The sequence below is a fragment of the Meleagris gallopavo genome, chromosome 9 (assembly GCF_000146605.3).
Source record: "Meleagris gallopavo isolate NT-WF06-2002-E0010 breed Aviagen turkey brand Nicholas breeding stock chromosome 9, Turkey_5.1, whole genome shotgun sequence".
In the NCBI taxonomy this organism is placed as follows: domain Eukaryota; kingdom Metazoa; phylum Chordata; class Aves; order Galliformes; family Phasianidae; genus Meleagris; species Meleagris gallopavo.
The window spans coordinates 259,636-287,306 of NC_015019.2; the positions used below are offsets into that span (position 1 = coordinate 259,636).

The 27,671-nt window shown below is 42.0% G+C and overlaps 1 protein-coding gene across 2 annotated transcripts in view; it reads left to right on the forward strand.

The window, feature by feature from the left end:
• Nucleotides 1–924: 924 nt before the first annotated feature.
• Nucleotides 925–27,671, forward strand: part of HTR2C (5-hydroxytryptamine receptor 2C) — a 71,660-nt gene continuing 44,913 nt past the window's right edge. For both annotated transcript variants that reach the window (XM_031554613.1, XM_031554614.1), the window contains exon 1: nt 925–1,306. The gene's annotated coding sequence lies outside the window, so the exon portion shown is untranslated. The remainder of the gene's footprint in view (nt 1,307–27,671) is intronic.

Genomic DNA, 27,671 nt, shown 5'->3' on the forward strand with positions numbered 1-27,671 from the left:
TTCATTTCTTTCCGATGTTTCAGACTGGTATCTAATCGTGTTGTAAACATAACCAGGGAGAATAAGCAGAGGTGGAAACATGCCAAGTTTCAATTGGATTACTGAAGGGCAATTTCCAAAGCCATCTGAATATACTACAGCCAAATTCGACTCTGCTGTTTCGTAGAGTTTTTAATTGATTAATGTACGTATTTAATTTCATGGGCTTTAGTAGCTTTTTTTAATGACCATTTGAATTTGTTTCTGTTTATGGGTGACTCAGATTATTTACTTTTCTAGCTCAGGGGTGCTGCAACATCATATGTCATGCTATACTGCCTTTGATAGTCAACCAGTAACTGCAAAAGGTAGAAATTCTCCTCATTGCACAGAAATCTGTTGTTATATTCCCTCTGCTAATTTGTCACATATACTACTTTAATTACCAAAGTTAATGCTTAGGGGTCCAATTGCTGAAAATTTCGATGACAGATTAAAGCTTAGCAGTTAGAACTGGTTTGTTGTGTTTGCAGAGGAGTGATTCCAGTGAGCGTGAGCTTGCGTCACTTTAAGTGGGGGAAGAAATTTAGTTGTAAAAGAGACTAAATAAACAAGTCAGGTGGAGTGCAGAGCGCTGTGAGCTCTCAGTGATGTTTGTGTGACGAATGCTGCTCGTATCTGAAGCTGTTAATTGTTAATTTTTGCTTGATGTTGTGAGGTTTGAATCGCCCATAGCTACGCTCGATCATAAAATACTAAAACCACAATGAATTCTGAGTTAATCACAGCTGACCAAGTCATCCAATTAACAGTTTATCTAATGGACTAATTTAATGAGGGTATGTGAAATTTACTGCATAAAAGCAACAAAAAGGTTGAGATTTAAAGGATGAACAAAGTTCTTAATTCCAATCTTTCTCTCTCTCTTCCTCCCCACTTAAGGTCTCAGTGGCATATGTCCACACCGGTCCAGCTCTGTGCCATCCACTAATACAGAGTTTTGCAGAGAGCCCACTAAAGACATACTAGCAAGACCCTGAGTCACAGACGGAGCAAACTGACATTGATTGTGACCTTATGGCCCCAAATCCTCTTGGGATCCGCTACCAGAAGGACTGAACTTGGCTATTTTCTGGAAATTATTTGCTGCCTGGGACCTTTTCCTTGTGAATGAAGACTGATGGATACATGTGTTTAGGTGACACTGTGTGACAGATGCTCACTGTGCCCCAACGCCCTGCCCTGGCTTTGCAGCCACGCACCAGATGTGCAGACAGCAGCAAGGAGTACCCTCCCCTGAGTGCAGATGCTCTCTTTCAAGAAAAAAGTAAGTGTTGGACATTAAGTGCTCGTCAAGCTTACTGCTGCATGCTCAGATGACAAATACAGTCCCTCTATCCTGCACGGTTGTGTTGGCTGTTTTAGGAACATACCTGCTTCTGTGGGGGACAGGCAGGTCTCTGAGATGAGGTGTTATGAAGTGGTTCCAGCTCTCTCTTTAGGAAGTTTTACTTGCTTTAAAATGCTTCATTAGCAAATACTGCTTCTTACTTCTTTTGTTTTTACCTAGCTCCAGTTCTCCTCCTTCTTTTATTCTAAACTGATACGTGCTTTAGCTAAAATGTTCTTGCTAGCCAAACCACTGATGGGTTCATCTACAGGATAGTCTATTGTTCATCCATCTCACTTCTTTACAGTCTAAGCTGAATCTCAGGAGACTAATATTCTGAACCAAGTGGCTTCAGGCTATTCTTCTGGAAAACAGATCTTAGGCCTTTGTAAAGAAAATAATTTAGTCATCAGAGTAAGAGACCTGTCTCCAAGCCAACCTACTTGGAAAAATTGCCAGTGCAATAATTGCAAACATTTTGTCACAATAATACCGATGATGTCTTTCTGTTATTGCCAGCATTTCTTTCTCCCTCTTACTACAGGACAGCTGTTCTTGTACTCTCCTTTGTGGTTCTGCATTAGAAATGATTTGTAATTTGTGATTGATGCCACAGGACTGGCTATTGAGCAGAGTTGTTTTCCTTTTGTTTTTGGTGTTTTTTCCTGCAGACTGATACAGCTAAAACCATTTGGAAGTGAGAAATATGTTGCTGCAGTGCTGCTGGCAGGGCAGTAAGCATTACCTTCCCAGTTCTGTAGATCCTCTTTCTGAAAGATCCTGATCTTTTGCGGAGAAGGTGGAGAAAATTCTAGATAAGTGTTTGCCCTCCTCCCTTTGCCAACCTGTCTGATCAGCAACACATAGAATCATTAAGGTTGGAAAAACCACTGAATTCACCAAGTCAATCGTCAGCCCATCCCCCCATGCCCTTAACCATGTCTCTCAGTGCCACAGTGCTGGGTTGCAGGGACTTGGGAACACACAGCTGAGGGGATGACACAGTTCTCCCTCTGTCCCCTCCTGATGTGTTGATTCTAGGCAATCTCATCCAAATAACAGCAATTTCCTGCCCTCTCTTCAGGTATTGGTGTATCAGTGGTTCTATGTACAGTTTAGCCTGCAGAAATACAGATTGAAGTATAGATTGGTCTACAATTGCAAAGTTAGTGCAGAGGTTTGGGCTTCATTATTTTTAACTTTGCTTCTCTTTTGATTTATTTTTTTTTTTTCCTAAGTATTTTGAGAACATGTACAGATAAAGAGCAGGCTCCTGCAGCTGTGCTGGTGAGTTGCTCACTGCTGTCCTGCATCACTTGCATGTTGTATAGGGAAAACTTCTGCAAGGGTTTGCTCTCCTGGCTTTGTTCCTATGGGTTGCTATATGGAAAAGAAGATGTGGGGCAAAGCTGTGAGACGAGGGACTGTTTAAACTTTTTGATTTTTAATGATAAGCTGGAATAATATAATAATAAAATAATATTATATAATAATATTGAAATAAAAATAAAAATAAAATAAAATAATATTATATAATAAAATAATATTATTTTTAGTAATAAGCTGGAAGGCTTAGGGTGCCTGAATAGATGATCTTATTGGTCTTTTTCAATCTTAATAATGTCCTGTGATGCAGGAAGAGATGGGATGTTTTTGCCCTAGTGCTCTGCATTTTGGTACTAGGTTTGTCAGTGCTTTGCACAGGGCTGGGGAGCTGCAGATCCAAGTGGCCACAGTTGGCTTTGAGGGAGGTTTTTCAAGAACTGGCAGGACCAGAACCAGTGACAAACGTGCTGGCATTGGTAGCAGAGATAACTGGTGAATGTTTCAAAAGGCAGACAATTACCATGTTCCTTGGGAGACTGCTGGCATTTGGACTAGTGCACCAAAGAACCAAAGGGTTCATTTCAGAAAGGGCATTAAAGAGGATGCAGAGGCTGCTCAAGTTCTGCTCAAGGAAAGCATTCATTTTCCTCTCCTGGCAAGGGCAGGAATTATTTGTTAGAATTTGTCTAAGGGAAAATAACTTTCTGGTAGAGAAATGGATAAACACCTCTAACAGCACTGGCACATTATTGCTTGTTGATTTTGGTAGTTTGTTAGTGAAGATTTGCAATCTAGAAAAAAAATATTTCCATGAAAAATCCACCAGTTTTTGCATTTGTTGCTGTCCAACAGTAAATATACATTTGAGAATAAATGTGAAGAACCATGCAGGCTGCTTCTGGAGGAATATTTCTACATTTCTCCCTGTAGATGACTGCAGGAGAATAGTTCTGTGTTCTCTCAGGAGAGACAAAGCCCATCCCAACCTACCTGCATGCTCTACCTCTGTGTTGAACTTGGGAACACTGCCATCTCATTTTTATCCATCTCAAATAATCTTCTCCCATCCACTGGCTGCCCTCTAAGCACAGGGACTTGTCATTTAAAAAGATAATAAAATTAGTGCCTGACTCTATTTTTAAAATGCCTTCCATCCTTGCATTTCCTGGTTCTGCCCTCCCATTGGGAATGTCGCTTGCTGGGAGAGATTCCCTTATTCCAAGGGTGATGGTAGGAGGGATCCATGTGATGCCCTATCTACAGGATTTACCAACTGCCCTGCTACTCATCCGCTGGATGTAGGCCAGGATGTCTTGACTTCAGTGTTCAGAAACCAAGCAGAGAAGGCACCTCCAGCTGGATTTCATACAGAGCTATTTGTCTGTGAAAGTGCCAGCAGATTTAAATTACTGCTGCTGTTGTCAACAAGTTCCTCCTGCATGTTCTGTAACGATTAAGGTCCTTAGAGGTTTTGGATCACTTATGTTTCTCAGTGTAGCTACAGATTGTGAACATAAGGGTTGCATCAAGTATATTAAATAATGAATTGAAAGGCAGAAGTTCCTTTTCTTCTCTTTGCTGTCGGTAGAAAAATTCCTGCTGACTCCACTTTGTTGCTACTGCAAAAGATAACCTGATCAGGTAGCTAAATGTTAACTTCAAACTTGCCAGCTCTTTTACTTGATGTATAATTGCTCTCAGAAGCAGCTGCTGCCTTGCTGCTACCAGTGCCAGGGAGCATTTTGTTTGATGACTTAATCAACGTGTTATTCTATCAGGAGCCATTTGTGGATTCAAATACGGATGTGGGGTGATATTTTCTTTTCTTTTTTGGAATTGCAATTGCAGTTGAGGGCATCTCCATGAAGAAACTAGTTGGAGAGAAACTTCTTGCAGCATCGCAGTGTTGGAAATATGCAGAGCAGACTTTCCAGCATCCTGTGAAAAATGCATCTTCCAGTGTTCCACTGATCCAGTGGACTTATGCTGAAAACTTTCAGCTGCTCTGCAAGTTGTTTATTAAGTGGAAAGGGAAATGATAGGCACTTCTTTTGGGGTTTCATTTTCCAGGCAACAGAACAGATTAAAGCAAAGATAAAGAAAAAAAAAAAAAAGCAACAGAGAAATAAAATATTTATTGCTTAATTGTCTATCTATACAACCCATTTCTAATGGTTGTGACGTGGATGCTCTGTCTTGATTCCCACTTTTCCTCAGGCAGTGTATGCTGTTGCTCCACCATCAGTTAGATGGTTATGTGAACTCCGATGCTTCTGTCAAAAAATGGTGGTCGGAAACCAATGTTTGTAGGGATGAAAAGCAAGCTAGAAATAGCAGTCTCTTCATTCTTTTCTGGATAACATCCATGGGCTTTCCAGTTTCTTTATTATCCTTTAGTCTGTAGAACTGGCTGCGTTGTTAAGTGGAGCAAATCACAGAATGTCTAGGTTTAGTTTTCAGGGAATCTGTGTGGTGCTCAATTTTGCCAGAGCGGATCCTAGGAATGATGGGCCCATTACCAGGGAAATCGTGTCCTTCTGACTTGTACCAGCTCAACAAATGGGGTCTGATTGCATGTTTCAGGCCTCACTGCTCTCCCTGGATTTGTTTCTGTGCTCAGCAGCGTGGATGGGCAGTTTTGTCTTTAAGAGTTTATGAACTGTGGAATAGCTGTTGCTTGTCCTCTTTAAAAGTGAATGAGATAAATATTTAGCAGGGCTTTTTTGGGACGTCAACAGTAGTATCTGGAGGCAGGCTACTGAGGAACAGCCATTACAGGTTTGCTCTGCTCTTTTCCTTGGTTTCAGCTCCTTAACTACCAAGACACCAAATGAAATGGAGCATTGAGAGGGTTCAGATTACTAACACACCCTCGCTCAGCATTTACAGAATTTTGTTTCAGGAAAAGAGAGAAAAGATTGAATCTTTCTGCTCCATTACAAAGACTGATGCCTTTTATACTGAGCAAAGCTTTACTTGTTAGGTTTTGTTTTGTCGTTGTTTTCCCCTCGATATAAATTCCATCAAAACTCTTTATTGCCACATTGGATGAAAAGCCTCTTCTACTTTGTAGCATTTTAATAATATTTCAAAAGCCAATATCTGGTGACTTCTAGAAGAGTCATTTCCATCTGGGTTTAGCTTCTGTGGTTCATGATTCTAGCTGGTCTTTATCCCTTCGGTACATCCAGTAACCCAGTTTTTTTTGAGGGGGGCACAGTGAAAAGTGTTATTGTTATTGACCTTAGATTTGGGAGAGCATGTAGATCAGATTTCATGTTAAATTTTCTTTTGAAAAGTATTGCAAAGTAAAGATGATCATAAAATCATACTTTTGTGATCAGCTTCTTATCTTCAGTTCTCAAGACACAGTTTTTCTGTTTGCAGAACCTCAGATACAACAGCATGAAGGTCAGATTTTCATTCGATAAAACTCTTTACTTACTGGAATTGCATCTAATCTTGTTCTCTCAGTATTTGTGTGCCTGCAGTTCTGTTGAGCTGAGCATAAGTGGGGCCAAAACCAGAACAACTGTGTTTATCCTGAAGACCATGATAACAAATTCACTCTGCGTGTCTCAGAAGAGATGGTAATTCTTGTTGAATCCTAACTTGTTCATACAGTTTAGGTACTAATTTGGTTCCTATACTGTCAATCATCCACAGCAGTGTAAGACTTGCTCCATCCTCTGCTGTGGAGATTGCTCATCATTAGATAATCTTGTTTTTTCTCTCCTTCCTTTTCTCCCTCGTATCTTCCTAACTATGGATGCCCAATTATGTCCTAATTGGCTTCTTTCTTTTTCTGGATGGACTTTCCTTCTGACTTGGGGCTAACGCTGGCCTGCTTTCTTTGCTGGATATTCTTGAATATTTTTGTAGCTCCTTTGAGACAAGCTATTAAAAAAAAAAAAACACCCTAATTTATCCAGCTCGTGGATAAGCAGGATTTCAAATGCTTCAATTCGCTTCATAACTCCCTGTAATGAGCAGAAGGGGGAGCCTACCTATTTTCTAAAGCTTAGCATCTCTAGCATATCCGATATGAACAGAAATGTAACCATTGTTGCTAACATCTACTTTCCCCTGCTTATTTTACCACTTCCTGGGTAGGTTAATCAGTACTTCTGACTGCAATATGTTATGATGGTCTGCAGTCATCCAGCATAGGTTGCATAAGCGTATGTTTTAAGCGTTAAGCGAGGGTATGCATCCTGTGTCCTGAAGATGTTTCTTTCAGTAGCAACGTTTTCAGCTTGCTTCTTTGCAGATCTTTCAGGAGGCTTTTCCTAGTTTATTCTTAGCTTCTCCTGACACCCACAAATGACTGCAGAAGGACGGGTTGTCTCCATTGCGTAGTGACTGTTAGCACACAAGACTCTTTCACTTCTTTGGGCCAATAACTGTAGGAGAACAGCTGACCCTTACCTTCTTTTATTTCGAAAGGTGGCACTGACTCATGGTGCTCTGTAACCTTGTGGGGGATTCTTCCATAAAAGCAGTGATGCCTTAAGAGTAGAGGTAGATGGGATGAGAGAAAATAGCTTCAGCTACTGTGAGTTATTTGTGTCCATTTGGCAACCTGCTTTTATGCTCATATTAATACCATATTGCCTTGGTGTTCTGACATATGAATTAATGGCATAAACAGTTATGAAATAATAACCAGTTTATTCAAAGACTTGTGACTATGCTGGGTGCTTTGGGTGTTTGCCTCCTTAACTTAGTCTTATATATGCTGGTTTTGTGATGGATGCTTTTTACAAGGTGACTTGGAGCATTTAGGGAAATGGTTTCAAATGAAGAGAGGGGAGATTTAGATTGGATATAAGAAGATTTTTACGATGAGGGTGGTGAGGCCCTGGAAAAGATTGCTCAAAGTGGAAGCTTTGTCCTTGGAGACACCCAAAGTCAGCCCGGACCAGGCCCTCAGCACCTGATGGAGCTGTAGGTGTCCCTTTTCATTGCAGTTGGACTAGATGACCTTTAAGGATCTCTTCAAACTCAGATGATTCTATGATTCTGTTTTTCTTGTCTGACCCCTTTCTGGGTTAGGGAGAATCTATTTTAAGTTGAGAGTAATCAGGGTTCAATCACTGCCACATCCACACGATAGGAGGAGGCATTAAGAGAACCTATCACATTACCAAAGCAGCTGGTAGAGACCTAAAACATGACATTGGAGGGTGGTTTGCTATTATCACGAGAAAATACTGAATGCCTTATTTCAGGCCCTGTAAAATGACCTTAGTCTGGCAACGTGTGATGTATGAGGTGCAGAGGGGTTCTCACACAGTTATTTTGGCTTCATGTTGCCACTCAGAAGGAATGTGGAAGGAACTGAGCCAACTCATGCATTTCTTCATTGTAGCCCTGCAGAACGGCTTATTGGAACCATCACAAACAAGACATCTGTCTGACATCCTGCAGTGAAAAGTCACAGCTATTTGTGCAATATCCATCACCCACCACAGTTCTTTGGCTCCTTAGCAGGCCAGTAGCATTGTCTTCTTAAAGCACATTTTGTTTTTGTTGTATTTTAGTAAGAGTGAGAAAGGACTTCTGGGCTAGAGATAGACAATACCCTCTGACATATGCCATGAGAAGGACTCCAGGTCTGGAAGTGGACTCAGTACTTAAGGCTTCATTTAATACCCCTCCAGTGACCTTTTGTAGGAGGAGATCTGGGGGTGTTAATGCCCAGAGTAGTCAGTGAAAGGGTATGTGCTTTTAATCAGCTTCCAATAGTAGGATAATAAAACCATTAATCCTTTTAGTATTCTGCTTTTATGATCTCTGTTTTCTGCAAGGTCACTAAAGCAGTAAACAATGGGGAAGATAAGAACTGAAGGAGTTGAATTTGTAAAGCAGGTGGGGGGGGGGGGGGACCAACAAAACAGTATAGATTGTTCTTCTTTTTCCAACTCTTTCCAACTCTTTTTGAGGGAGCCAAATCCTGCGGAGCACAGACTGAGCTGTTTCCCATGGCACTCATCACAATAGATTTCCAATATAGCTTCAGCTGCTTCTTGCGTTCCCCAAGCATCCTTTGTTACATTCAGATTGAGAATTTGGACTTTTTCCTCTTGTTGGGAGACAAATCTGGTAGTTTCTTGGGAAGGAGGGAACTTATTTTTATAGTTGAGGACTCACGTTTATTTTGATTTCAGTAAGTGGATTTTCTTTTAAATAAACAAATGAAAACAAACCACCCCACACTCCCCCCCAAAGCTATCATCTGCTGCATGTACTGATTTCTGCTGGTGACATTTTTTGCACAACAGATTGGATGTTGTACAAAAACGTTGCTCTGAAGATGTCATTTAAATGTCCACAGAGTGCTTATATTCTCAGCTGTGGCGAACTCTGCCCTGGTGTAACAGATGCTCATTTCCTTTGTCTTCGTTAGGCCATGTATACAAAAACTAAACCTATCTGGCTAATTGCATGTTAAAGAAGCACAACATTGATTCACTCATCTCTGGTGGGCTCTTGGCATTCAAGTGTAACTAGTGGGTCAATTCCAATGTCCATCCAGCCCCGTATCCTGTTTCCGACAGGGATCTGTAAAAGGAAGAATGCTGGGCCAAGGGCAAACACACAGAGCTCACCCCATTAATCTCCCAGGCTTCAGTGATTTCTGCTTAGGGATTTCCTAAGCCAAATCTGGTCTTATCCTGTTTAATAGCTCCAAATTAATATTTTTTGTTGTGCGTTGTTTTGTTTAACTGCTTTTTAACTCATCTAAAACTTAGTATTCGTGACATTCTGTGGCAATGAGTCCAGTAGTTTTAACCACGTGTTTTTGAAGAAGTGCTATTGACACAGGTTGCACAGAAAGGTGGTGGTGCCCCATCCCTGCAGACACCCAAGGTCAGGCTGGGTGGGCTGTGAGCACTGATGGAGCTGTAGGTGTCCCTGCTCAGTGCAGGGAGTGGGACCAGATGGCCTTTCAGGGTCCCTTCCACCTCCAACGATGCTATGACTGCTACTAGAGGATGTCACTGTGTCACTGATGGTGGCTGCTCTTAGTGTTTCAGAAGTGAATTTAAAACCTCAGAGATGGGCAGTTATTCATTGAATTTTCTGAGGAGATAAGTGCATTATGCAGGCAGCCATTAGAGTGTACTGCTGTAATGAACATAATAGTTCAGATGCCATATAAACTGTGTCTGCTTTTACTATGGGTGATGTCACTTTTACCTGCATAAATTGCTTTTGAATGTACCTCTTACCTCTAATTTAGTAACATCCTGTACCGCTGAGCAGATTTTTTTTTCCTCCTGCATAGAAAAATCATTATTTTATCAGAACCCATTGCATTTTTGTTTATTTTTTGATTCATTCTTACTTGTATGTTGTAGAACAAGTAACTTTTGTCCCGAAATACTATATAATTGCTTTACTCCAGTTATTCTGGTTATCAAAAATGTAGGTAAGCCTCAATTATCTGTACCCATGTACGTAAAGCTCTGTAGGCAGTGACGGCCCACTGAGCCCAAAGACATCCTGTTCATCATTGGGAATCCATGCACAGTATGTGCACAGTGGAGAAAATATGAACTGAAATATGAAGTGGTCAAGATTATATGCAGCAGGATCAAACTGGACTTTCCTTATGCCAGAAGAAACCCCACAGTCTAGTCGCATCAGCTGTGAAATTGGGATTCCATCTCAGGAAATCTTTGATTTAGGTGCTGGCCAGGTAGCTTATCTCTCTCTACTGGCTGCTTCCAGTGTTAAAGGCCAAGTTTATTGCATTCTGCAGCACTCTAATGATTTTGTTTCGTGTGTTCTGCGGTGAACATCCAAGCCAAATTGTTGACAGTCTGAATGTGTTTTTGAAGCAAATGAATTTCCTGAGGTTTGATGTTTTCCACCTTATCCTTTAGTTAATATATTCATTCTTCTGCCTTAGGCAGAGATGCTTAGTTTTCTGTCTGCTGGTTGTTGCTTTTAATTTGAATTCAGTTATTTGCATCAAATAAACTGTCTCAGACAGTACAACTGCTTTAAATTCACAATAGAAAGGCTCCTTGAGCCATCATATGTTTTGTAGGCATTCACAGTGCTGAAATTCATGCAACTAGCTTAGATTGTGCAGCTATGGAAAGTATCTCGGTGGTATTTCCCCATTGGATGCATAGGACAGCAATGGTATTCAACTTCTGTTGAAGGTGCACAGGATGAGTTGAGCTCTGCTCAGCCACTGAGCAAGTTATTTCTCTTGAAAGCAGTTGTACTGCTCAGATTTTCCCACCAGCTTTCACTACAATCTGTACCATCCCAACACATCTTTTGTATTAGTGCTTGCAATCACTGAACCCATTAGTGAGCAGATTCAACCCACTAATTAGACAGTGAATAACCCAGCTGGAAGAAAAAAAAAAGAAGCTAGCCTAGTGATCTGCTACAGCTTGCTTTCAAGTGATGAATTTGAGGCGTGATAAGTAGCCAGTGCAAATCTGCCCATGGGTATCTGATGTAGCAGCAGTGAAGCATGAAAAGTTCTGTGAAATTTGTTCCTGGCTATCTTAATTTTTACATCTCTCTCTATTTTCTGCCTTTCTTTTACTGCTGCTAATCTGGCGAGTAGAGCAGTTTCAGAGCTCAGCGTACATAAAAAAGGGATGCTTTGCTCGTGTGGTTGGGCAAAAACTTGGAGCGTGCTCTTTCTGTAGTGAGAAACCAGGAATGAACCCAGCTGGTATATGTCTTCTGCTCAACCATTCCCCTCCCATTTTATTTCTAATATAGTATTTCTGGATTTTTCTACTGGTGAAATGAATATATGTGTGTTAGAGGTGTTATATAGATGTTGTGTGGCTGAAAGACTGTCTGAGATACCTTGGGTAATTGAGTTGTTTTGTAAGCGCTTGTGCTTACAAAATGGAGTCCTGCTAAATTAGCTGTCACTGTTTCTGCACATTTTTTTCCCTGTGAAGACAACCATTACATTGGTGTCTTAAGGATGCTTTGAAATATGGGCAGGTGAACTAGTTCACCTACAGAAAGAATGTGTCTAAGCAATAGCCTCATTTCTCTACCTGACGCAAACTGTAAGACTTTTCTGGACTGTTTTCTAAGACTGCAAAAACAAAAAAAAGTCCAGGTTGTGCTGTTTTGAGTTCTTTCTTCTCCCCTGATTCTGGCAGTTAGCATGACTTCTGCCACTGGCTTGGTATGAGTGGTGGGTTGGCCACATTACCCACAGGACAGCTCCAGGTCTGGCCTGAAGCAAGACCTGATGAGGTTCCTTCAACACAACCCAAGTGGACTGAACCTCCCCATAGGTCCTCAGGCTGATGGAAATGTATCTGAGCTTCAATAAGATGAGCTGATTAACCATTGCTGATTTACAGCAGTAACAGACTCATGAAGTTCTGGGTGCAATCTGAATTTCAGGGAAGGCTGTTCCCTGGGTTTGTTTGTGATTAAAAGCGAGTGGCCTTTTTTCTCAGCGTTTGGAAACAGGTGAAGCAATTGTACTATTTTGGCTGCCCTCTGACAGCTTCTCACAAGGATGCTGGGACTTGAGACACGCATGGATCAATTGGCTTCTCTTAGAAATTCTGAGAACTGGCGTTCAGCCACTGCCTGGAAACGGGACAAAAATAATGTCATTGCTCCATTCTCCTCCACTTTGTTGAAATGGCCCCAAAATCCTCAGGCTATGAAAATGGTTCCACAAAAACAAAAAAATAGCAGAGTGTTTCTGTTGTTAATTGTGACAGGATTTAGGGTGACTGAAAGACCCCAAGTACTTGGCTTTGCTTGATGAAACCGAAACAGAGAAATACAGAGTCAACAGTCAAGCGTTAATCTGCAGAGCAAGTGGTGTGATTTTGCCTCTGGATGAAATCATGCTTGGGTATGAGGGATTCACAGCATGGGAATGAGATGGGAGGCTCCAAACTAACAGCACGAGCTGCTAACTCTTGAACTGAGGAGCTCCGCTGCCCAGTCGTGCTGAGAAAGAACAAGGGGAAATGAATTCAAACTAAAAAGGGGAGATTTAGACTGGATATAAGGAAAAAGTTATTTGCAATAAGGGTGGGGAGGCAGTGGCACAGGGTGCCCAGAGAGGTGGTGGTGCCCCATCCCTGCAGACACCCAAGGTCAGGCTGGATGGGCTCTGAGCACTGGTGGAGCTGTGGGTGTCCCTGCTCAGTGCAGGGAGTTGGACCAGATGGCCTTTCAGGGTCCCTTCCAGCTCAAACCATTCTATGGTTCTATGATTGCATTCTTGGCTGGGCTGTTTCAGATTTGGGAAACCTGTAAGAGTGGAGAGACGTTGCTTCAAAGACGTGGTGTCAGAAGATGCCATTGTTTCCCTGCTTTCCCTTTTGTGAATGGTTGGAAAGTGTAAGGGCAGACGTTAAATGCTGCAGAAGGAACCATTGGAGGAAATACTGAGTTGCATTTTTAAGGCTGGGAGCGCAGCTATGAGGACCAGACATCACGTTATCTGGGTCAAATATGCATATTTTCTTTAATACAAATGAACTTTTTAAAATACAGTGTTGTAAAGCTCTCAGGATGTAATGAAGGAAGTGCTTGTCCCTTCCCCAAGTGGTGTACCACATATCTGTCCTGTTTAGAGGTGTTCACGTTTCATTTCATTCCTGAACATAGGAGCCCAGCCTGGTTTTAGCACTGCCTACGGGAAGTTAAAATGCTTTGCTGTAATTGTGCAGGAGCTGTTGTATTCAGTAATACAATTTGCTTTCCCTGTCCTTGTTTTATTCATTTTGAATTAAAATTATATGGAGAGAATGATTAAGAATATATTAATCACAGATTTAGACCTTGAACAGAGATTGGAGTTTAGGATATTTTTCACTTTTAGTATATATTTTACTTGCAGATGGGCTAACATTTGTAATAGAAAAATCTGTTGTGTTTAACTACAATCTGATAATTCTAAATGAAACTGATGTAGATGATCTGATAAATAATAAGTGATATTGGAAATTAGATTTGAATTAATTAGCATCTAGTTTTAGAATGTGGTTGTAAGGAAAAATGAATGAGAAGAGGATGCAGGACGTGCATCCGTTGGGAAAGTGATAATTAAGAGAACAAAAGTAACTTAATCAAGATTTAAGGCTACCTTAGGTGACAGTACTCTATTTTTTCCCCCCACAGTGAGATATAAAACAGTTTTAAATATTTCTCTGTTGTAAATTTGGAGTGAAACTGAGGGTCATCAAAGCTGCGATGGGACTGCAAACATATTGAATAAGCATAGATTAATCATTAACTTATATCTAGTAAGAAATAATAAGTATATCTAATTGATTCATGGATTCTTCTCTGGAGTTCCATCTGGGCTTTATGGGGTGGTAGTGTAGGACTGATTGGAAAGAGATATGAGACGAATGAACTGAAACCCACCAAAAGCTGAAGGGAAAGCTTTCCCACCCACTGCAGAAAAGCAACCTCAAAACTGAGCATTGATTTGCCTCAGCTCAGTGTATCTGGTACAACACATGCTGCAGTTACAGAGCTGTTTGGTATGAGCTGTTGTGAGATGCTGCTGACTCTCTTCCATATGCAGGATTTTCTTTGGCTTGTTTGTGGGCACCTGGTGGTCTGTGAAGAGCTGGCTGTTTGTGTGGCTTCTGTTCCTCGCTTCTCAGCCTAAAAATACATCAAATACTTTTTTCATCTTACTTTTCCATGCAGCAGAATTACCCTAAGTCTAACTCTGCATCTTAGAAGTATCAGAAGGACAGGATAGATGAGACAGAGTACCTGGCAGGAGCTGGTCTGTGCTGGGGAAATGTGTGAGAGTCCCATGTGAAGCAGCAGAAGGATTCCAGTTGCTTTAGAGATTTATAAAAGTTCTGGATGCACAGAAGACTGCTGTGCCCTGAGGGAATGTTACTGCCTGCATACCAGCATCCGTGCCAGTTTGGAAGTGCACACGGCTGTTTTTTCAGTGGCTGTTTCCCACACATTGCTGTGGAATGAGCTGCTCTCTTTTTCCTTCAAACTTCTTTCTTGCTCGTCGTGGCTGGCTGGGTCCTGAGGTGCAGTGGGAAAGCTGTGTGTATTCACATGTTGTCTCTGGTTGGATATTAGGGAAAGCTTATTTTCTGAAAGAGTGGTCGGGCACCAGCACAGGCTGCCAGGGGGTTGGGGGGATCACCATCCCCAGAGGTGTTCCAGGACCACAAAGATGTGGCACTGAGGGACACCACTTAATGGACAATATTGGTGGTAGGTGGGCAGTGGGACTGGATGATCTCAGAGGTCTTTTCCAAGCTTGATAATTCTATGATTCTATGATCCTTTGATTTTTGGCCCTCTGCTTTGCATCTAGCATGCAATGAGTGGTTTTCTCTCCACCTATAGTGAGACAGTGCACTGCCATTGCAGTGGTTCATCACCTCACTGTCATTCTGTATGCAGTATATCAACCCCAAACCAACTTTTAGGAAATGCCCAATGTGTTTTTAGTAAGTGAAAAATACTCAACAATGAATTAGCTTTTTGGATAATTAGGAGTTGGAGTCGCCATAGATAATGCATTATTGAAATGGCCAGTTCTATAAATAAGTTAATAAAATTCAGAAGCTCCGGAAATCAAACTAATGAAGAATAAAGGCCCAACTGTTCAATTGGCCTCAACACAGCCCCTAAATCTGTGTGAACAAATGGTTATGAATGAAATTAGCCCATTTGGCTATGCAATCTGTGCATTCTGTACTTGCTTTCATTTGCAATAAATGTGAACAAAAAGCATGATATTCTGTAGGCAAATCCAGGTCCTAATTCTGTAGCATATTTATTGATGTATAATGGATATTGGCACAGAGGTCAAACTTCAGACCAGGTTTTGAAACAGGTGAACTACAAAACAGTGCCAAATCCCTCAGTTCTGTTTCAAAAGGTCTCAGAAAGACCCTCAGCTTTCTCTGACAGCAGTAGGACTGGAAATACTTGAAAACCCAGGGCTAAGCACTCTCATTCCCAGTTTGATTTGAGAGTAACATTTTGTTCAACTGCAAACCTGTCATCTAAATTCAGTTTCGTAGGTGTGCAAAGATCCAAAGGATTCTTGAATATTTCTCAGCTAGAAAACTGAGAAAAAGGATTTTGTGGATCCATCCTGTCTGCTTCCCTCCCATTTGAAAATCAAGACAGAGATGGAAAAGGTGTGCTTTCGAATTTCAGGAGAATGACGGATTTGATTTATGCTGAGTGCAAGGGTAAAAGAGTTGACCGTTTTCTAACTAGAATTGTCATTTTCTAGTAGACAGTGCTGTGGTTGATTTGCTCCACATAAAAAGAATGTCATTAGTTTTATTTTTCAGCAGCAGAAAATACTCAAGGAGTTGACCCTAATGGGTCAGGATTTTCTGTCAGTGATTCCCATGAGTCAGTCCCCTAGCTGAGTATTCTTGAGAATGATCTTTCTGCAACATGGGAAGTCTCAATTATTGTTTTCAGCACAAGCTAAACAAGCTGCTGTCTGGAGCAGCTTGGAAGTAATAAACTGTGCTGAACTGAGCTCAGATGTATGCATAATCCTACGCAAGCCTCTGGCCTTGGATGTATGCAAAATACTTGCTATATTGTGATGCTCTAGGGACTGTTAAGTGAAGAAACATTTCTTTTTGTACAAAACCGGTGTGAGTGATAAATGCCAGAATGACAATAAATATATGTGGATTCACATATGTATGGATGTCACGTATTTGGGCTTTTGAATGTGCCATTTTCTATGGAAAGCATCAATTACACGTAGACTGGCAGACTGCAGACAACACAAAGCTGGGAGGGAGTGTTGATCTGCCAGAGGATAGAAAGACACTACAGAGAGGGACCTGGATAGACTGGATCAATAAGCCAAGGCAAGATGTATGAGTTTCAGTAGGGCCAAGTGTTGGGGCCTGCATTTTGGTCACAACAACCCCAGGGCAACCCTCCAGCTTGGGGAGGAGTGGCTGAAAGCTGCCTGACGGAAAGGGACCTTGGTGTACTGATGGACAGTCGACGCCAGCAGTGTACCCAGGTGACCAAGAAGGCCAATGGCATCCTGGCTTGGATCAGGACTGGTGTGGTGAGCAGGACTGGGGAAGTCATCCTGCCCCTCCTCAAGTACTTTGTTCAATTTTGGGCACCTCAGTATAGAAAGGACATGGAGGTATTGGAGCAGGTCCAAAGAAGGGCAACAAGGCTGGGGAAGGGCTTGGAGAATATGGGCTATGAAGAATGACTGAAGGAACTGGGGCTGTTAATCTGGGGAAGAGGAGGCTGAGGGGAGACCTTATTGCTGTCTTCAAAACCTGAAAGGTGATTGCAGTGAGATTGGGTTGGTCTCTTCCCACTGCTGACAGGTGACAGGACAAGGGGAAATGGCCTCAAGTTGCGCCAGGGGAGGTCTGGGTTGGATATCAGGAAAAATTTCTTTACAGAAAGGGTTGTTAAGCACTGGAATAGGCTCCCCAGGGAGGTGGTTGATTCACCATCCCTGAATGTGTTTAAAATCTGTTTGGATGTGATGCTCAGGGACATGATTTAGCGGAGGGTTGTTTGGGTAGTAGCTTTAGGTTGTGGTTGGACTCGATGATCTTTAAGGTCTTTTCCAACCTGAGCAATTTCTATGATGCTATTACACACCTAGGGCAATGGTATCTGCAATCACAGCACTGCCACAGAATCAGAAAGGCAAGGCAGAAATCAATGCAAGCTAAATAAACTTTTGAAAAGTTCTGACGACTCTTCCTTAGTTGAACCTTAACTAACTGCAACACATTGAAAAAAATGATCAGGTAATTACTAGAGAACAATAATGTTGTTAGGCTGCCTGGGCCATCCACCAAAGGGCTGTCAATCACGGTTGTCATGAAAAGCACAGCATTTAGAGACTGTCATAGCTGCTTGTAAAAGCCAAAGGACTTTAGGAATTGTTATGCCTGTATCTACCAAATGCAGAAGTAACAAAAGCTTCCGAGTCTCATGCAGACTAATATTACAGTTTATGGAGAATTTCTTGCAGAAGTTTATCCCTCTATTCATCTGAAACCATCTTATAAAACATTGGAAACTTAGGCTTATTTTTTCAGCTAGCTGCTTTTTTCTCACTGACTTTTTTTTTTTTTTTTTTTTTTTTTAAGGCTTCTTGAATGTGTTAAAGCTGATAACAAAAAGTAACTTGTGTTGCACTCCTTTGCTGTAAAGCAGAAATGTCAGAGTTAGCAAACAGCAGAGAGCTGGTGCTGGAGCCCTTCGGTTTTCTGGGAGTTTCACACATTTCTGCACATCCAAAACTGCAGCAAATACCAGCTGGAGAATGTAAAAGGACTTGGGAAATCCTCAGCATGGAGGTTCTCATCCAGAGATGCTATGAGATAAGGTCTCTAGGAGTCTGAGAAAACAAAGAATCATAGAATTGTTTTGAGTTGGAAGGGACCCTTAAAGGCCATCTGGTCCAACTCCTGCACTGAGCAGGGACACCCACAGCTTCATCAGTGCTCAGAGCCTCATCCAGCCTGACCTTGGGTGTCTACAGGGGCACCCAACCCATTTCAACCTGTTCATGAAGCTTTGTGTCTGTTCACTTTTAACAGAATCCTTGAACACATTAACGTTCCTAATTTATACCAAAAGAAGGAATAGTTTGATTTCATTTATTTCTTTATTTATTTTACCAAATTGAATTGTTTCGTAGAGAAAATGGTTTTTTGATTACGTCTTTCTGTGACCTCCTGGAACACAACCTGTGTTTCAAAAAGGGGAATTTCCTGTACTCTGCAGCCACCCCATGGTGTCCGAAGTGTTCTGGGTTGGTTTGGCCAGGGAGGGATGCAGAGCCCTACGGTAGATCATGCAGTTTATAACTGAAGCTAGGCAGGTGCTTGTGCCTGGGCACTCAGCGTTTGCAACACTGTCTGAAAACCTGTTTGTTACTGAATAAATCATGGCCTTCTGCTTTGTTGAAAGGCTCCTATCTGGGAATCATTCTCATCCAGTTTTATCCCAGAAGACTGCGGTTTTTCTAGCAGATTTCTTGCTTCTCATGGCCCTGCAGGAGCCTTAACATTGATAACCCTGGCATTATGCCCTGGTAATGCATGAATTTTTACATGATTTCTCGCTCATACTGAGAGCTCCACTTTACCAACACAACATCAGGAGCACATTCCCAAAGAGTTGACGCCTTCACTCCCTGCCAGCTCTGCTCTTTAAGGTGTCAGCAGCTATTACTGCAATGATGACCTCGGTGTTCTGTTGTGATGGGCACTTTATTAAGCACTGAGGAGCCGAAGGAGGAGAAATAGGACGAGATGTGCTGGGCAACCTACTCTAGGTGCTCCTGCTTGAGCAAGGGGAGCTCCCTTAGAATCACTGAATCATTAAGGTTGGAAAATACTTCTAAGATCATCTAGTCCAACCATCCACCTACCACCAATGTTCCCCATTAAATCACCTCCACAGTTGTGGAACTCCTCCCTGGGCAGCCTGTACCAATGCCTCACCACTCTTTCAGAGGAATGTTTCCTTCAGCCCAACCTGACCCTCCCCTGGTGCAACTTGAGGCCATTCCCTCCCATCCTTCCGACATTAACCATTCCATTTACTCCCTGTTCCAAACAGTTCACAACCTTACCAACCTAAATATACTTAAAAGGAAAATAGGTTAACTTGCTTGAGGTCACCTAGTGAGCTCAGAGCCAATCCAGCTCTTTGATATTTGGATGAGGTTTGAGATGGAGCTGGACTGTGCTACCTCCCATGGTGATGTGCCCACCTACCACAGCAATAAGCATCCTCTCATCAGAGCAGCAGCACAATTGCACTACTGGAAACTAATTCGATGATTTCTTTAAAACAAATGTTAATAATTAAACTCAAGTAGTTAATGAGTTTCTAGGGGAAAAAAAAAGATCAAATTATACTCTTCAAACAGAGTTAGGATTTTGACTAATTAGAAGAAATATGTTTTTCCTTGTGGGGCAGTTGCTGAAGTGACAGTTTCGAGATTGTTGTGACAGCGTTTGCAGCCAAAGAAGAGAGCTTTTTAAGCATCTCTGGTAGCGTAGTAGTTTCATTTGAAGGCATAACTATGGTGCATTCTTTGTGAAGTTCATTAGGAAGAGAAAAACAAAAAGTTTGTATTCCATGAGGTTGGAATTTGTGTTCCATGAGGTTGCTGTTTGCACATTTTTATCCTAGGATGGGAGAAGAAAAGGTGTTAGATCCAAAGAGCAGCACGGCGTCTCTCTCTTTTGCTGCTGGCCTTAAGGACATGGCCAGAGCCATTTCCAATATGGAACTGTTTTTGCTTCTGCTATCAGCAAAATGAAAAAAAAACAACCTCAAGCTTCAGGATTATTGTTGCATTCAAATGGTATGAATCAAACCTTCTGTATATTTTTTGCTAGTAGTTTCCATTGAGGATTGCATCAAAATTCTTCCCCCTCCCTCAAAAAAAAAACCCAAACCAAAAAAAAAAAAAAAACGAAAAGAAACAACCCACAAACATTCCTGTGTTGGTGTAACACCTTTTTTGGCATAGAAAATGTTTTGTGGAACTATTTCCAACCAACTCCAGCAATAAGCACACTTTTCATTGCATCTTAGCAGTTGCAAGCAAAACAAGTAAACAGGATTGCCAGAATTTATCAGAGGTGTTGAGATAAAGCAGATTCATTTTCTTCAAGCATAAGCAAGACAGCCTTAATGGCCAAAGAGCATATGAGAGAATAAACAATCTCTGCTCGTCGTTAAGTGGATGCAGCAGAATGGAGCCCTTTTGTATTTGCAGAAGCTAGCAATTACTTGTTCATACTCCTGCTTTCTCCCTTTGTGCTGTGGAGGAAGCCTGGCAAGTACACCTTGATGCCCATAAATACAGCCCTAACAGCAGTGCATCCTGTTGGACAGGTTCTGAGTGGTTTAGCTCCTGTTTCAGGTGCATCCTGAGCTGCTGCATGTTTTGTCCACACTTTGCAGCATCGACCTTGCATCCCTGGTTGTAAGTATTTTCTACCTCTAACTGTATGCTGTGGACTATGGAGGTAACACAGTGCCTGTGCAGTATTTGCACTGGAAGAAGCCTGGTGGTACTCTGGGATACAGCCAGCGAGGAGAAGGAAAAGGTGCAAAATTCTGTTTTTTCCATGTAGGAAGACAACTCTTGCCTCTGAATTCTGCCCTAGCCCTCTTCCAGGAGCACAGTACATAACAGCAATTTGCAGCAGAGATTTGTGGTGGCTGGAAAATGACACCAGCAGAAAGGCTGAGGGGAAAGAACACACAAACACACACACAAAAAAAGCCATAGGAGGACTTATTCAGTCTTCTGGGGAAGTGATTTGAGGGCCATCTGTAGGGGATCCTGATGACACAGCTGTGACAGTTCCTGCCTGCCCAGCTCAGTGCGATGCTTAGCACTAGGACAGAAAAGGGAAGGATCTCCCTTCCAAACTGCTTGGATATAACAGACAAACTTTTTGCCTTCCAGCCTGAGTTGTAAACTGGGGAAAAATCTGGCTTTTCAATGACCTTGGCAGGGCCTAGGCAGTGTTTTAGTAGTTCTACATCTCAGGAACCAGCGCAGAGCTCAGTATTTGTGGAAGCTGATAAAAGCATCAAAAAATCTCCTTAAAATAAGGGATGGTCCTGGCAAGGAGCAATTCCCTGGTGGTTTGAGGCATGTTGAAACACAGAGGAAGAGACTGAAGTGCCCAGATGCTGTTCCTTATAAATCAGGGGATGTATGGCTTTGTTTTTGATAACTGTGTGAAGTGCACCAGCACAACGATGCTCTGTGCTGTCTGTATCTGTAAAGAGAACTTCTAAGTAAGCAAGAAAAGAGGTAGGGATGTATTTTAATAAAGGCTTTTGTTTCCTTGTCTAGGCAAATTGTTTAGGAATATAGCTTTGCTTGTGGATAAGTTGTATGCATTTGGTGTTTCTAAGAGTCTCTGTATTCTGTCTGTATAAAAATATGGAAATGGTGCAGTCAAGTGCCCACTGCTGGGGAAAATGTGATCAGGTGGCATAGCCTGGTGGGCTGAAATGGTGCAGTCTTGTCTGCTTGTTTATCAGCCCCTTGTGTTAATGCAGTGTGCCTTTTTCATAGAATCACAGAATCATTCAGGTTGAAAAAGAGCTCTAAGATCCCCAAGCCCAACCCCACCGTGCCCATCCCCACGTCCCTCAGTGCCACATCCCCACAGTTCTGGAGCACCTCCAGGGATGGTGACCCCACCACTCCTTGGGCAGTCCTGTGCCACTGCACTGCCACTCTTTCTGGGAAGTTTTTCCTTTTCTTGGTGGAACAGTAAGGCAGAAGACTAGGATGCTTGGGGTTGTTTTGGTGCCTATAGCTTCTTTTAGCCTTCTGTTTAATACGGAACGTGTTTGGTTTGCTTATATGGGTTATTGCTCTTCGGTTCATGCTAAGTTTCTGCAGGGCTCTGTAGATGACAAATAAAAGCTTTCTTGTGAAAATGAGATCTCTTGGCACTAGCAAGGAGGGCTCAGATCAGGAGGGCTGTGTGATGCCCAACTGGTAGGTTGACGTGATCTGGACAACGTGATGAACGCTCTTCTTTTCCCACTCTGAGTAACTCACTTACTGGACTTTGCTTTTATGGTTTAGGAGAAACAAAGTAAAAGAACTCCCCTAATATCAAATAGCAGCAAGTAGGAGCAAGGTGTACTGTTGTTTCAATGTTTGCCGGAACTATTTATGATGTTGTTCAACAAAGCCAACAAAAACAAGAAGATTGAATTTCCAGCTTTGAGGTATGCTTCAGCCAACCTTGTAAAAGCGCTTATTCAACATTTTCATCTGTTAATATCCAGGCCTGTTTTGTGCTGCTTGGTCTATCTCTCTTTCTCTCCTGGGAGTAATCTGCATGATTTATTCAACTTTGTAAACCTTTGCTTTTCACAGAATCATACAGTGGCCTGGGTTGAAAAGGACCGCAATGCTCATCTAGTTCCAACCCCTGCTATGTGCAGGGTCACCAACCAGCAGACCAGGCTGCTCAGAATCACATCCAGCCTGACCTTGAATGCCTCCAGGGATTGAGGCATTTCTCAGGACTTGTTTGTTTGTTGGTTTTTTTTTTTGGCTATATTATGATAACAAGCAAACCACCAAACTATCTCCAGTTCTCAGCCCCATTCTTCCAGCTCTCCAACCCTGCCCTCCCAGTCCCATTCCTCAGTGCTGCCGCCGCCGCCTCGTGGCTCATTGGCAGCTGGGTGAGGAGCCCTGTTCTGTGAGCGCTCAAAGGAAGAGATTTTATTTCATTTGCCACATGAAGTAGCAGAAGCTGCTTTGTTCTCAGTGGGCTGCAGCAGCTTGCTGAGCAGGATCAAGGGGAGAAGCGCAGCACCTTGTTTCTGAATGAATCAGCCCGTCTGATTCAGAGCTGAGTCCTGCAGTGTTGTGGAGTTTCTGCACTGCAGCATTTGATATTTTTGGGAGACTAAAGCCCTTCTACACCCGGATGACTACAACAGTGCTTTTATCTAGAAAGTACAAAGTATTATGTCTTTCAGTTCTCTAAATGAATTTAATACTGCAGAGGCCTCAGATGTGAAGAGTTTGCTTGGTGCTGTTATGCCTTATGAAACCTCAATGAAGTTACAATCTCTAGATTTTGGTGGTGGTTGTTGTTGGGTTTTTTTTCTGCTTTCTTTCTCAGATCCGTGCTTGAACAACGTCTGTCCTCCCACACAGCTTTGCTGGGGAAGTGAAAACAAGATTACATTTTCTTCCTTCCAGAATTCTTCCCTTCTGGGCTGTGTTGCCTTCAGGCTTTGTGGGGCTTGGGCCCCATATTTGGTGAAGTTACTGAACCTTAGTAGGGCTCCTATGGCATCCTCTAACCTTAGGTGATCTCTTTGTCCTCAGATGACGTGCACTGATACAGCTTGTCCAGCAATGGAACAGCTTTAGCACAACGTGCCTTACCTTGCACTTCTCACTGGCTCGAACGAGATCTTTGTGTTCAACCTATTTTTTTATTTATAGAAAGACAAACTACTGCAAGACTTCTCTGGCTGCTTCAGTTGTACTGAGGTGAGTTTCTCCAATGTTTTAGAAGCGTTTGGTTTCTAACATTTTTGCATCTCAGCAGCTCTCCCAGCTGTATGTATGCTCTGAGACAGCAGCTATGTGCAAAATCTTCTGTTTTGCTCAGGAACTGCAAACTGGTACTTCTGTGCAGTGTGTTTAATGGCTGCTGGCTGCCTTTCAGTCCCACTGGTTTGTAACTGCAGTGCTCACACTTTGGTGAATGTCTTTCTTCTGTCGTCCCTCCTTCCTGCTGCAGTGCTGCTGATGGGTTTTCCCAGGTGTGTTTGGGCTTGGTCTGGAATAATGCTCAGGGACCTCCTTGGTCTGTTTTTTGTTTTATTGTTGCTTTTTTTCCTAAAAGTTCTTGCATAGCGTTGCCCAGCAGCACATCACCAGCATCATGCTGTCTATTGGTGGTCTTGCCCAGAATGGCTTTCTCCAACAGAAAACACAGTCCTGTTTTGTATCAGATTCTGTACTGAACGCCTTGGTTTTCTGACAGCTCAGCCTTGCACAACAAAGAGCCTGGGTAAGATTTTGGTTTTAATGACACTGGGAGGTCTGTTAATTTTGGAGCAGAGCATATCTGCCTAAGGAAATCTGGAAACAAGGAGTCTGCGCTCAAATTTTTCCTCCTGAAGGTCCAGATGTTCACATAGCTCTTTGTTACAAGGATGGCAGATTGTGGAAGGTCATTATGCAAGGATCTTTTGTCAATAGGAATGCGTTAGTTCTACTTCTGAGAGTTACTGAGCAAGATTGTTAAAGAACCTGCTAGCAGAATTGTGCATTCAAGCCCACAAACTCTACTGAATTCCTTCTCTTTTCTTTGTTCAGCCCCCAAATTAATGCTAATAGAATCATTTTGAGTTGGAAGGAACCCTTAAAGACAATCTGGTCTAACTCTATGCGCTGAACATGAACACCTACAGCTCCATCAGTGCTCAGAGCCCATCCAGCCTGACTTGGGTGTCTGCAGGGATGGGGCACCACCACCTCTCTGGACGAAACTGGCCACTGCCTCATCATCCCTATTGTAAAATACTTATGAAAAACTAATGCTTGTGCTACATCCCCAAGTCTGAAGGTAGCAGCTTCAGCCCCACAAACAGTGCTGTCACAAGCAGCATCAGTGGGGTGGGATGTGCTCCTCTTGACCTCTGTGGACAAAGCTGGTTTCAGCCTCGCTCAGTATCCAGTGTTTCTAATTGCTATTTGTGCTGCTTTCATGTCATAAAACTGGCAACTGAGAATTGTGTTTGTTACCACTTTGGCCTTAGAGTGCAAATCTTCCTTGAGGGTCAGATGTGTATGAGAGAAAGAAGATGTCAGTGTAATTTAAAAATTATACTATGAAATTTTTAGCTCATCTGCACATGGAAGTCCATTATTGCCTCTTAATTAATGCAACTAGCATAATTGCTTCTTTTTCAAGTGCTGCCATTTATCAAAATGTGTTTGCAGTTGTTTCACTCTTGGGTGTAAAGTAACCTGAAATATTAGGCTAGCTGGCCCGATGCTGCTTTTTCTGGAATAGCCCTGTGATCTTTCATTGGTTGGTGGAGGATTTATAAAATGAAAAGAAAAGAAAGTGGTAATTGAACTGTCTGAACTCGAGAGGTGTTTGTCTTGTCATAGCACTGACATACCCAGGCTCAGTCTGCGTTCATTCCACATGTCAGACTGGTACAGTAGGGAAGCCTTACCCAGAGCTGGTACGTGCAGGAAAAGTGGTCAAATAATGAGATCAGAATCCAGACTTCTGGCTTCTGCTTTATAACGTACTTTCACTCCTTGTGAGACTGAATAAAATTCCTGCTGAACTGGGGTCAGTGGCAGAATTCCCCTTCGCTGATAACGCAGTGCATCAGCATCCAGTATGAGTCTGTGGTGATACTGAAGCTGTTGGAGATGAAAAGTCAGGAGTGATGGACCTGCTCTGTTATTTCGTATGGAGTGTTTTCCTCTTGTGTAGGGCTTGTTCTTACTAGAGCAGCCTGGTTCCTGCTGGAATTATTCCTTTTTCAGGTGTGCTTTACCCACAGGAATAAGAAAAAACATGTTTTTCCTCACTTTTGACAATTGATGGATTTTAAATTCTTTCACTCTGAGCTGTTCACATGGATATTACCTTGCTGACAAAGGGAAAGAAATTTTGTAATCGCTTTCAAGAGAAAATGACTCCATTAGAGTTCAGCTGCCTTTGTTCCAACTATTAAGATGCAGACACTACCTGATTCGTGGATGAATTGTTTTGATAGTTTCCATTATTTTTCTCCAGTCAAGTTGATTAAAATGCATTTGACCAGCTCCTTCTGATGCTCAGACTGTGTAGGGAGAGATTGCTCTCCCTGTATCAGCTGCTCACATCGGGATGGCTGTCTTTGGTTTTCAGCATTATTCACTGGCCCAGATGCAGCAGTCATTCACAGTCTGGCTGGAAGACACTGCTGACGTGCCTGTCAAGTGTTACCCAGATTTGAGGTAAACACAGAAAAAGTATTCCTTTAAAAAAAGGAAATGGCTGCTTTGAATGATGTTTGAATGATGTCACTTGTTCTTTGCAGCATCAGAAACGCGAGTGCTTTCCTTGCTGCAGTCCCAGCATGCATCGTGCACCATATCGGTGAGAGTATTGGAACTGCACAAAGTCCTTCTCCATATGCACGTTCATAAAGAGAATCAGATTTGTACAAATTGCATTGGGTTTCACAGACCTCCCCTACCTTTCGCGTCATGCTGGAAGCTGAAGTGTTTTCCATTACGTTTGGTCTCTTTTCCCTTCATTTTTCCTGACTCATTTGCTGATGTCGTAAATGACAGCTTGTGTCACTGCGATTTGCTCCCATGGAAATGACTCCTGCACACATGCACGTGGCATCCAAGTCCTCTCTCTTCACTTCTTACATAACTCGGAGCTGTCACAGCTCTATCCCAATGTGCCCATCTGCCTATTCTCCCAGAGTTAATGAACCTTTCCCTTCTCGCCTCAGGCATATTACACACCCTGACTCATTCATAGATGATGTCTATTAAAACAGTCAAATGCTTTAAAAATTAAATGATTTCTCTAAATGAAGAGCCTGCTTCTGATCCCACTGAAGATGTATCAACACCACTGGTCTTTGTCTAGTACAAGTCAAGGGAGACTACACCGATGTCTATCCGACAGATGATTAGGCCTTCTTGTTTAATGAAAGATGTTTATGATTTGCTTTAATGTAAGAGCTCAGAATCTGTCCCTGTGAGCTGTAGCAGAAGGCAGATGTTACCCATTATTAGGGAATAAGGCATCCAGAAGTGGTCAGCATAGGGGATTGTTGGCTGTTTGCTTTCAGAGGGGGGGAATGTATGGAAGAAAAAGTTGATGTTAATGAATAGGTTTCTTAAAAGGATGGAAGAGAATTAAAGTGAAAGATCTACAGTTCATAATGGAGTTACTAAATAACTCTAAGGATAATTTAATGCGAGTTATAATGAGTATGAGATAGAAGGACATTACCTGAAGTTATAGAACAATAAAACAAGTAGGAAAAAAGCTCAAACTTAAACAGTTGTATTCAGAAAATAAATAGAACCTTTAATTGATATTGGAATATATTTTCCCAAGCACAATTTTGGGAAAAAAAGTCATAAGATTTTTAATAGTCAATTTTTTTCTTTATTTTTTTAAATTAAATTAAATTAAGCTAACACTGATCAAACATCCTGATTTCTGTCCACTTTTTCTTCCTCCCCACTGAGAGGGAAGAACCTAGAATAAAAGAACTGGAGCAACTAGAAACAAACAAGCTATCAAGATTTTTTTAAAGCCCAGCTAATAAGATTTAGTTAAAAAGCCACATGGTTAGAACAAATAATAATTAAAAAATAATTTAAAAAAATTATTATACTGACTATGTTCTGACAATGGAAAGCAGGCTT